Raw genomic sequence first — 11,914 nt, forward strand, 5'->3', positions numbered from 1 at the left:
GCTCAACTAATCAAACATGGGTTGTATCCAGCTCACTGCAATACGCAAGAGAACTCTGACATGTAACTTAATGCAACATGCAAGTGACAAATTGCGATTTAACATGTCCTGATGTTAAGTTAGAAGGCCTCAAAATTTTCATCAGTAGCTTAGCTTTGTTAGAGTGAGTAGAAAGTAAGAAGTAAAATGTATAGACCAATAAATGTCCCTTTGATGAAAATGCCCTTCTCCTTTCAGTTCAATCATGCATCTGGTCAGTCCACTAAAAATGAAAGTGAACATTTAAAAGGAAAAGGTTGAGAAAAGTTAAACTTCTGCTAAATGGATTGATTGAAGACAATCAAATTAAAACTTCTGTTATTATCTGCCAAACTCCAAGTTATTCATACTTTGGACCCTAAATATGCAGTAGTTGTTGTCAAGCTTATTCTATCTCAACTCCAAATCTCTATGTTATCTTCAGTATTTGTTAATCAACCCATCACTGAATCTCTAAATAGAGTTTACATAGAGCATATACTCCAGTGAGCTTGATAATTTGTACTGTCAAATTCAGTGATCATGTCAATATGACAATACTACTAACATTAATATGACAACAGTAAATAATTTCTTTGACAGTAATTCAGCTAACATTAATTTAATGTTAACAAATGTGCTCACCAAATGGAGTATAAAAGCTTTGACATCAGCCATTTACTGAACATTTATATGCACATTTATAAATGCTGAAATCTTTGACAACAGACATTTACTGAAGATTTGTCAGTTAACACTGATTTCTACTCCCTGCAAATGTGCTCACTAAATGGAGCAAATGTGCTCACAACAAAGATTTTCTTTGACAGCAGCAAAGAATGATAGCAACAAAGAACATCAATGATCATGTAGGCATTCAGGATTTCTGTGAGCATTCAGGCCTCTTTGTAACAGGAAGGTAGGCTTACTCTGACAAGCTGATGAACAACGCCTAAACTCGTGCAATATGCCACAACCCTTGGGCAGAATCCTCTCTCGGCACCGATGATCTGGATCAAGCATACCATGGAACCGCCGGACTGCGCATCCCGGAACTACTTCGCCATCGCCTTTATTAGCAGCCAAGGTGTGAGTACTCATCTTCAGTTACACTGAGGCAGTCTTGCACTTCCCCTGCTCATAAGGCCAAGCAAACATTTCATGGTTGGAATCATTGGATGGTAAGCTGACTGAAATTAGTGGAGTAGGTTGGTGATTAATTGGGCTTGCCCATGTGTATACTTATGCCAGACAGAAAATTGGGCATGTGTATCACAGTATCTGTCAGTAGTGTATGCATACCTTCATAGGAGCAGCAGTTAACCAGGGTGTTGAGCCCGCCGTGGCCAAAGCAGCGCCATGCCGCCGCCACCGCGGCGTCGACGGCCGCCTCGTCGCAGGCCGCAAAGTCCAGCCCCACCACCACGACGGCCTCCCCCCATCTCCCGCACAACGCCATGCCTCCTCCTCCGACGCGGCCACGTCAATACCAATGAGCATCAATGGCCCGTATCTGAACCACCAACAATGAGCATAGGGGAGAGCACAATGTTCTTGAAGGGGAGAGGGGCGATGCGAGACACACCGCCTCAAACCTGGGCGGATTAGCCGTCCGTGTGCTCCTCGTGTGGATGGCGACGATGACGACGAAGAGAGATATGCGAGGGAGAGAAAGAAGTGAGGGGAAGGACAGGAACCCTAGCTGAGATGGGAGGAAGAGCACCTTAAGGTTGATGACACCGGCGACATGGACGGCCGTCTCGGCGGCCGTCGCTCCTCTCGGTGATGGCGACGCGTGGCCGTCGCCTCCGTCGCCTTTGGCCTTGTCGCTCGTCCCGATGATGGCGATGCGCGGCCGTCGCCTTTGAACTTGCGTCGGTGGTGATAGCGGTGGCACCTAGGTCGTCACACGCGCAGAGGTGCCCATCAGATGAGAAGCAGAAGCAGAGGCCGTCGTGCTCCGGGGCGTGCTCGGCATGGCCCTCGTACAGCAACGCCCAAATGTCTGCCTTGCTCGTCGAGCTCGCCGTGTACAGGGGAGGATTCGGGGTTGGTGGTGCGGGAGGGACAGGGGAGAGCAGCGGCGGAGGCGAGCTCAAGGACGGGAGAGGAGAACCAGACGGGAGCGTGGCGGCGGCTGCGAAGGAGGGGGCGCGCTGGGATGGGGATGGCGGCTAGGGTTATCACCCAATGGGGTGCCCTCCTCTCCTCTACACTGAAATGTCCACCCACAGCACGCCACGCAAAGGCAATAAAGAGAAATCCCTCTAATGCCCTTAGTGGGATCTGAGATTTACAGGTGGTGGCACGAGTTTTTGACTATGAGCCACCTGCACCAAGCCTCTACGCACCCAAGCCACTCACAGACACGGCCCATGAGCGAGGGATCCCACATGTCAGCGACACTTGCCTAATATACCAAGGTGAGAAAACAGAACTACTGTCCATTGCTCCAACTCCGAATTTTATCCAACGGCCCAGCTCATCCCAGGGGCAGATCCGACGGACCAAATTGCATCAAGGGAGAGATCCAACGGTCAGAAATTTGAAATCGCTGAGAGAGCCCATGTTCAGACGTGAATCTAACTATGGGATGGGCGAGGTTAGTGAGCATCTAAGTGCACTAGACCTGTGCGCTGTGTATATCTTGGCTTATTAGTTACCAAGAGAATATTTGCATGGATGCATGACTTGACCCAAGTCAGTCTCTTCGGGCAGGTGAATTTAATCCCCCATGTTTATCCATGCCAAACTCTGCCTGTTGCTTTTATATATTCTCCTTGTGATACCTTGCTTTCGGTAACCAACTTTTAATTATTTAATCGACAAAGCAAAAGCCATTTATGCAACACGTTTCGTGTAAACTTACAAGTGATAGCCACACACAAAATATCAGTATTCTCGCGCTTGCATTTTTTTTGGCTGCCATAGTTCAGGGATTTGAATATGATTATCAGATTCGAGTACTACTCGGCAAACTGGAGGGAGAGGCTCCCACCTAAATATGACCCCATTTTAAGAAAAGTGATTGGTCTAATTTACAAGGAAACAGGATAAAAAATAAATAAAACACCATGTTTATAAGAAAAATAGGGTCAAAAGACACAAAAACACGCACCACACGACATACAACAAACCCGAAGTTGCTACTCCGATGTCCCTTGGCCCACTCACACGTGAGCCATAATGTCGCATGACTTGGACATCATGTAGCCTTGTTATATGAGACGACCGTCCGTAGACCATGAACGTTGTGCCAAACAACCGGAGGTGTTGCCCGACTTACCAGCGGGATCGAGTCCTCCGATCGCGCTGACCGGAGCGACAAACTCACTATCCACCCGACATTAGGCCAACACTCATGATCCTTTCGATGCCATTGTCCCGATATAGGACCGCCCGCTCTCACTCTTTATTGCGAGAAAAACTTTTGATCTATTCATCAATTGTCAAGGTAGTCCAAAGGACACCAAAAGTAAAAATTACATCGAGGTTCGTAGACCACCTAGCGAGGATTAGAAGCACTGGAGCGAACCGACGGTGAGCCGCCGTCATCGTCCCTCCCTCATCGAAACCGAAAAATCCTTATTGTAGTAGACAGTCAAGAAGTTGTCATGCTCGGACAGCTAGCGAGGAATGGTCTGAGGCAAAGGGTCTCCATGTTTGCCGATGATGTGGTGGTCTTTTTCAAGCCCACAACGCTGGAAGCTACGACATGCGATGCACTCTTGCAGGTATTTGCGCAAGCCTCGGGCTTGGTGGTCAATATGAGCAAGAGTGCTATCTGGCCGATTCGATGTTCGCCTGAAGATGTGGATTTAGTGAGGACAATCATGGGTTGTTGAACGGCCGCTTTTCCGTGCACCTACTTGGGTCTCCCCTTAACACTCAGAAAACAGTCTACGACGCAGTTCCAAGGCATGGTGGACAAGGTTCGGGACTGTTTGCCACATTGGAAAGCGGACCTTTTGCCGAAGTGTGGGCGGCTAATCTTGATACAGTCAGTGCTATGTGCTATACCAGTTCATTCCATGCTCGCGTTGAGTCTCCCAGCTAAGACCATCTCGGCGTTGGTGAATATTTGTAGAGGATTCCTGTGGTGCGGCAAGAGTGAGGCAAACGGTGGCAATTGCTCGGTGGCTTGGGAGGAGGTGTGTACGCCGAAATGGGCTGGTGGCCTGGGGATTCCAAACTTCAGATGGCTGAACACAGCCTTGCAAGCCCGTTGGCCTTGGCTCCAGAGAACTGACTCTGAGCGATCGTGGGTTGAGTTCTCCATCTCCGTCCCCCAGGAAGCGATGGCCTTGGCCAAGGCGGCAATGCGTAGGAGTTACAGCGCGGTTCTAGGAAGATCGCTAGGTGGATGGGGCGACGGTGCAGGATCTGGCACCGGCGCTGTTCAGCAGAGTGCCTGGTCATGTCAGGGCGATGAGGACGGTCTCAGATGCGCTCGGAAATGGTACCTGGGCTAGAGATATTGGCCCTAACCTCACGGGCCCGGAGCTGGTGGAGTACTTGGGATTATGGACGAGACTTGTGGATTTCGAGCTAGCGCCCTGACTGGAGGACAAGGTGCAATGGTCCTGGGAAGCAAACGGAGTCTACTCTGCGAGATCGGCATACGCGGCAAAATTCTGGGGACGTGAGCGATCTCCGACGGCGCCGTTCACCTGGAATTCCAAGGCCCCATTAAGATGTCGTTTCTTCACCTGGCTAGCTCTAAGGAACCGGTGTTGGACCTCAGATAGGCTTGCACGCCGAGGGCTACCACACCAAGCCACTTGCCCTTTCTGCAACCAACATGACGAGACCATGCAGCATCTTCTCATAGGCTGCGTCTTTGCGAGGCAAGTTTGGCAGTGGTGCACCACTTTGGCGGGTAGGATGGAGTATCTCCCCTTGCCAGACGAGGAGCTGGGAGATTGGTGCATGAGGCAGGAAGAGACTATGGCGCATCGAAAGTCTATTCGAGCTCTGTGCTTGTTGGTGATGTGGACTTTGTGGAAGCATAGGAATGACATTGTGTTCGAGGGACACGCACCATCTCTGTCAGGTGTGCTGCAGAAGATTTAGTCCGAGGGTGCTATCTGGACGAAGGCAGGCCTGCTTAACGGCGAGGTCCTAGGGCAAGTGCCAGCTAGGGTAGAGTGGGTAGGACATGAGTAGTTTACCTCTGTGAGTCCCGGGTAGGGCGGATGAAATCCGCTTGTAAATAAACTAAATGTTGTACTGATGGTTTGGGGCTCCCAACCCCCTCTTCTTCTTTAATGAATGATACGCTAGGGCCCTACAAAAATGAAGCTTTCACACCAACAAGAACCAAAATCCACCGTGCCTCCATAGACGACAACGCTAGGCACGGAAAACCCTAGCCATAGGTGCCCTTCTCATTAGCGAAGGGGTACCCAATTCTCCAGCACCGCTCTCCAACTGGAACGCCTCACGCATTATTTTTGTTTTTTTTATATAGGCAACAACGTCGCATTATTTGTGGTAGAGGCTGCAAACTGGATTTGGATGAGAAGAATGACGCCATCCAAGTGATCACTTTGTGCAAAGGCAGCTGGGGCGACGAAGCTTTTCGATGATTGAAGTGACTGTCCACTACAATGGCCCCAGCGTCGAGCAGCAATACGTCTGGGCCCCAAGTGGATAATCAGGGAATGGTCACAGCCCCACCGCGGCGAACTCTGTATTCAAAAACCTCTGCTCAAAACAAGATCGTGCAAAGTGTTGCGTTTGCTTGTGAATCAATTATCAAAGCATTGGAGTCGGCCGGAGATACATGATCCAAGTGAGAAACGAACACCCTTGAAAAGCAAGTTGACTTACAGAGTCAACTGGAACTTGCCGGAGGTTTTCTTTATGTGGGACGTTTATAAGGAGATTCTGCAACATGTGGTAAAGTCCAAGTGTCATTAGGCAGATACTTAACTCATTATGCTAAAAAAAGCAGATACTTAATTCAAATTGTCAAATTCTTATTGGCCATGACACATCGCTACTTTACTCCCTCCGTTTTTATTTAATCCGCATATTAGATTTGTCCAAAGTCAAACTTTATATACATTCAACAAGTTTGTAAAAAAAATTATTAACATATGCACCAGCAAATCAATACCATTGGATTCATCATTGCATATACTTCACGTCATATAAATTTTTATTGTGAATGTTCATATTGTTTTCTACAAACTTGGTCAAACTTTATAAAGTTTGATTTCAGTCAAAGCTAATACGCGGGGTAAATAAAATCGGAGGGAGTATTCCACTAGATGAAGTGCAGATGAAAAAAGGAGATGAAGTCACCGATGAAAATAAAGGTCGAGTGGTGACATTTTTTGTTTTGCAAATAGGAGTGGTGACACTAATTAACATGCCTGTGGCTTTGGACGTGGATTGCACGGGCACTCAGGTCCTGATGCCGGCTTTTTATTTTGGCTTCCAATTTCATATTCGTGTTTCTCGTGATCGGTGCTTTGAAATAAGATCCATTTAAATATATTTTGGCGACTTCAAAAAAATATATTAAGTTTCAATGTTGAAATTTTGTAAGAGCAATTGATAAAAATCAATTATTTTGTGTATACGCCGATAGAAAAAATTGCTTAAAATTATATCTCTGAAACTTATTGAAACTTGACATTTTTAGATGCACAAACAATAAGTTTCATCGTTGAAACTTAAAGTTTTTTGTGAGATTTTCCTTTTTATTGTGCCTAGGATTCAACTACTTTGCGAATCGCAAGGCAAACCGAGCGGGCGATAGGGCTTGGCAGGGCGCCACCGCACTCGCGTGCCCCCGTGAATTCCCGATGTGACTTTCCTTTGTAAATGAGGGTTGATAAGGTCATAGTACTTCTCATGTTTAATTTCCACATTGTAGAGAATATAGTAATGTACTTCTTCTACCCCAAATTATAAGACGTTTTTGTAGTAGGCTATTCTTTCTGGTAGGTCTTAGAGTATACCTGGCCATACCTCGGGCCGGGCCGGGCTTCGCGCCGGGCCTAGCCAAGCCCGATGCAAAAAAACCCAGGCCCGAGCCCGGCCCAGCCCGGCCGTCGGGCCTGTTTTCTAGGCCCGAGCCCGGCCCGAACACATAAAAGCCCGTCGGGCTTCGGGCCGGCCCGGCCTGTCCTTCAAAAAACGCGAAAACGATGGGCCCGGGCCCGGCCCGGGCCGGTCTTCGGGCTCAAAATCTAGGCCCGAGCCCGGCCCGAGAGCGGCGTCGGGCCGGGCCGGGTCAGGCCGAGCCGTTCGGGCCGGGCTGCCCATGGCCAGGACTATCTTAGAGCATCTACAGCTGGGTGCCTTAAACTTGTCTCAAACGCCTGGACGGACGGACGGACCGGTAGTGACCGGTAAAAAAAAGTGATACAACGGGGCGTCTCAAACCGGCCTCAAACGCCTAGGATGACCGGCACCCCTCATATACAACTCAAATCTAGGATGGATATGGGGAGGCCCGGGCGCGCCCGGGCGTGTCCGCCACGTCGGATCCGGCCCACGCTGGCCCACCCCAGCCCCACTTGTATTCGTCCACTTCCGCTCCCCTGATGAAACCCTAGCCACTCCACTCCCCTCCCCTCCGCCCAAACTCACTTCCGGCAAACTCCGGCCTTCTACGGCATGGCGGGCAGCGGACAAGAGTCCTCCGTTAGCCGATCTGCGAACTGGGACCTCATCCTAGTCAGGTCCTGGGAGGAGATGGTTGTCCGCATTGCGGTCCACCTCTCCCGCGAGGAGAATGCCCGACAGCGGCCGGAATCAATCCACCGGGAATCCGTAGCGTCCGCACAAATGGTGCGTGGATCCGGCGTGCGTCGCGTCGTCGCTGTCTCGCCCGGGGCGGTGGGCTCTGTCTAGCATCCGAACACAATGACGGGCGCGCAACCCCTTCGTTGGTGCGCCGCCAACGAGGCTATCCGTGGCCCGTCCGCTGAGGGTATGGTGCGGCGTGCCCGACGTGCGAGGTAGAGGGCGCGAGAGGCCATGGTAGCCCTCGCCGACGACATCGACGAGGCAGGGTCGCACTCTCCGGCGCCTCAACGGATGGCATGCAACCCTGGGCGGCGCAGCCGCGTCGTGGTGGACGTGTCGGCCTCCCCGAACATGACGGATACATCGTCGATCTCACATCGAACGACACCGTGAAGGCTCCGGCCTCCGATGAGGAAGAGCAGGGCATTGAAGACGACGGCGCCTCGAGTCTCATGAGCCAGTGCGTGTCTCATGTCTTACTCTACCTCACCGGCGGCGGGAGCAACACTTCGAGGGGCGCAGCCTGCCGCCGGACATGGGCACGACGGAGCCGGAAAAGCTCCGTTTAGATTTGGTTTTACGTTGTATGTAATTGTACGGATTTGATGTTCTGTAATTGAGGTATCCGCTTGTGGAATTGTTTTTTAGGTGTGACCGATCACTGTTCTCACAAGGTTATTGGATTCGACCACAGCGTGGCTATTTTCTTGTATTCTCTTAAGATACCAAATATTCGTTGGAATTAACTGGAGCTTTGCATATTAATTGATCATACAACAAAGTATCTAGGATCAGATGGAATGCCACTAGGAACGGGAGAAGAACATGTGCCAAATATTCATAGGAATTAACCGGAGCTTTGCACATTAATTAATCACGCAGCAAAGTATCTACGAATGCCACTAGGAACGGGAGAAGAACATATGCTCCTAGAGAGCACTTGAGTAAGGCAAAAGTAAGTGGAGCCTTATGCATGTCGGAGTAGACTCTGAGCACACCAACCGAACGACCCCGGCCGGATATCTTGTTTGCTGCCCATGTCTAGTTCTGATTTCCAAACCAGATTTAGCATCTACTGATATGCTACCATGATTACTACTAATAACACTGCCGAATCTAAAAGTAAGCATCTGTGGCACCTCTGATTTGAGTGGCGCCATGCCGTCATGCACGTACGCTCTCTCCATTGAAGCAAAGTCGCAGAAGGCTACGAGTGAAGGTAAGGAAAAGAAACCCCATCAGTGGGGGTTCATGTGCTGGCCTGTTGGGTAGTTCAGATTCCAGATTTGATGCACCATGTCGCCACATCTATAGTAGCTGCATCAATTCAATTGCTTTCAATCATTATTGAAAATGCCAAGGGTACGCTCAGTTACACGAATGCTTAAGCCGCGGTATCAGACAGGGTTCGTCAATTTTTCATGCTCTCAAATCTCAATCACATGAATGCTTAAAGAAACTCAAGTGTTAATTAGTATTATTTTTTTCCAGGCGTTTTGTTTCGTTCCCCTTGATGGCTAGGGCAAACTCTTCTCTCCAGAATTCATGGGTGAGCCCATGGATTCGCCTTCTCTGCCCGTCACTCCCGTGGCCTCTGGCGGGGAGGCGAATCCCGGTGCCTTCGCTCCGGCTATTAGTTTAGATTAGGGTTTTTTAATCCTGTGAGCTTTTTTCTTGGAATTTGTCTTCCTCGCTCCGATCTTCCTCGGGTTTGTCCATCTGGACATAGTCAGTGGAGTTTTGGCGAAGAGTCATGCTGTCTCCTTAGGACGACGAGTTTAGTGTTTCTCATCGTGCGTGCACGACAACAAGATTTGGTATCAATTGCTTCGGGTCTATTCAAGGGTTCAATGACGACAACTGCGACTCCAGGGTGCTAGTGCTTAGGGGCACGTACACGACGATTTTCTGACTGTCATTGACAAGATCAAGCCGACTCTGGTATGGGAGCGACGACAACGGCGCGTCGGCGGCTTGTTCTGATGGTGGTAGTGGTTCTTCGGTGGTCTAAAGACCTCGATGTAATTTTTATAATGTTTGAGGTGCCTTGAAGTTCTGATGAACTTTTATGATTGATATGGATCTTTTTTATTAAAAAATACTAAGTATTATTTTTCTTTGAATGATAATAACTGACACAAGGATTAGTGCAAAGATAATAATCAGGGACTTCTGCTGTTTCATGGAGAAGAACACATGGATCATTAATTTCTAGGTGGCATCTACTTGGGCGATTCGAACTCCAACCCTTAAGGTTTACTTCAACTTCTAGTAACCAACCAAAACAGGTTATTTGTTATGCCCACTAGCTTTCTTTTTTGCTTCCTATGTGGCAAATATAAATTCGTGAACTTCCAGTCCCCTTTTTGTCCCGTTTTTTCAAACTGGGTTTTGTTTGGTTTATTCTATTTTTTATTTTATTTTCCCCTTTTCCGTTTTTTCAAATGCATGAACTTTATTTAAAAAAATCAAAGTTATAAACTTTGTATCAAATTTTTGAATCTTTTTCAAATTTTTGAACTTTTTTAGTGAACTTTGTTTGAAAATCTGCGACAATTTCCAAGTCTGTGAACATTTCTTCAAAATTGACTTTTTTCAAATCCACAAACGCTTGGGCCCGCTCAATAGGCACCCGGAGCGATGTTGTCGCATGGGCTAAAGCCTAAGCACTATTTTCTTTTCTTTTTCCCTTTTCTTATCTTTTTTATGTTAATTCATTTTTCTACTTTTGAACCTTATTATTCTTTTTGAAACATGTTCGAAAATTTGAGGTATACCAAAATAATTGAGAATTGCAAATAATAGAATAATTCAAATTATGAAAAACAACATGGTCACATATGCACCCGTTTGGCCTAGTCTCGCACACTCCTCTCAACTGGTGATTTTTTTTACTGTGAATAAATGACTCCAACTTCTTGCAGAAGCCTGGCACGGACATATGAGGCATCCATGGCAGGTTTGAATGACTTTCGAAAGCGTTTGCACGTTGTAACACAGTCGGCCATTTATCTGCCCTTTTCATCGAGAAAACTCGAGAAAATGCAAACTTGTCAAAAATCCAAACAACTTGGCTTGATACCTTGAATTGGTCACATAATCTAGTGAAAAAAAAATTGGGTCATTTGAAGCATGTCGAAAAACAACGTGCTTTCAAACGCACTCTTATGAAACGAACACTGTTGAGCATGGTCTATTTTTGAACAACCTTAAAACGACCCTCAACTTTTGCAAGCATGTGGGCATGCCCATGGTAGGCATCCATGCCATGTACGAATGAATTCTGACATCGTTTGCATATTGCGACGCGTCAGACCATTTATCGGCATTTTTTCATCGGCAAAACTCCAGAAAGGAGAAAAAGAAAGGATAAAAAACGAAAAAATGATAAGGAAACAAAAAGCAAAAAAAAAAGTAAGAAAAAGACCGGTTCGCTACAGTAAACCGGTCACTGAGGGATAGTTCTTGTACTCCGAGTTTCCTAAATAGACACTGAAGCTTATTAGCTCGTCTAGCTAGCGACGAGCGGTCAGCAGTGGGAGTTACAGGGTTCGATCCCTTGCACAACCTTTCTTTTTTGGTGATTTTTTTTCATGTTTCCACGAGCGACAATGGCTGGCCCAGTCGGGCGGCCTCCTGTGCGTGTCGCCGTCTATAGTCTCGCTGAAGGCGAGCTCCATATTGGTTCGGCCCATCGCGCCACAGGTCACATGCCATATTCTCTTTTTTTTTTGTTTCTATTTCTTTTACTTTAGTTATGTTTCCAGATATACTATATTACAAAAATACTTACATAAAAAATTTCAAAAAATATCAAGCATTTAAAAGATGTTAAGTGTGTACAAAAAAATGTTTCTCATGTATAAGTAAAATATGTAAAACAAATACAATGTGTATGAAAAAGTTGATCATGTAATTAAAAAAGTTAATCAAGCATTTGATTGTTTTAAATATGTATAAAAAATGTTGATCATGTATTAAAAATACTAATCTGCTATTTGAAAAATGTTAATCAAGCATTTGACATATGTTAAATGTGTATAGAAAAATCTTGACCACGTATTAAAAAATGTTAATTTGATATTTAATTTTTTTAATCAAGCATTTAAAAAATGTGAAATGTGTGTAGAAA

The sequence above is a fragment of the Aegilops tauschii genome, chromosome 7 (assembly GCF_002575655.3).
Source record: "Aegilops tauschii subsp. strangulata cultivar AL8/78 chromosome 7, Aet v6.0, whole genome shotgun sequence".
NCBI classification, from domain to species: Eukaryota; Viridiplantae; Streptophyta; class Magnoliopsida; order Poales; family Poaceae; genus Aegilops; species Aegilops tauschii.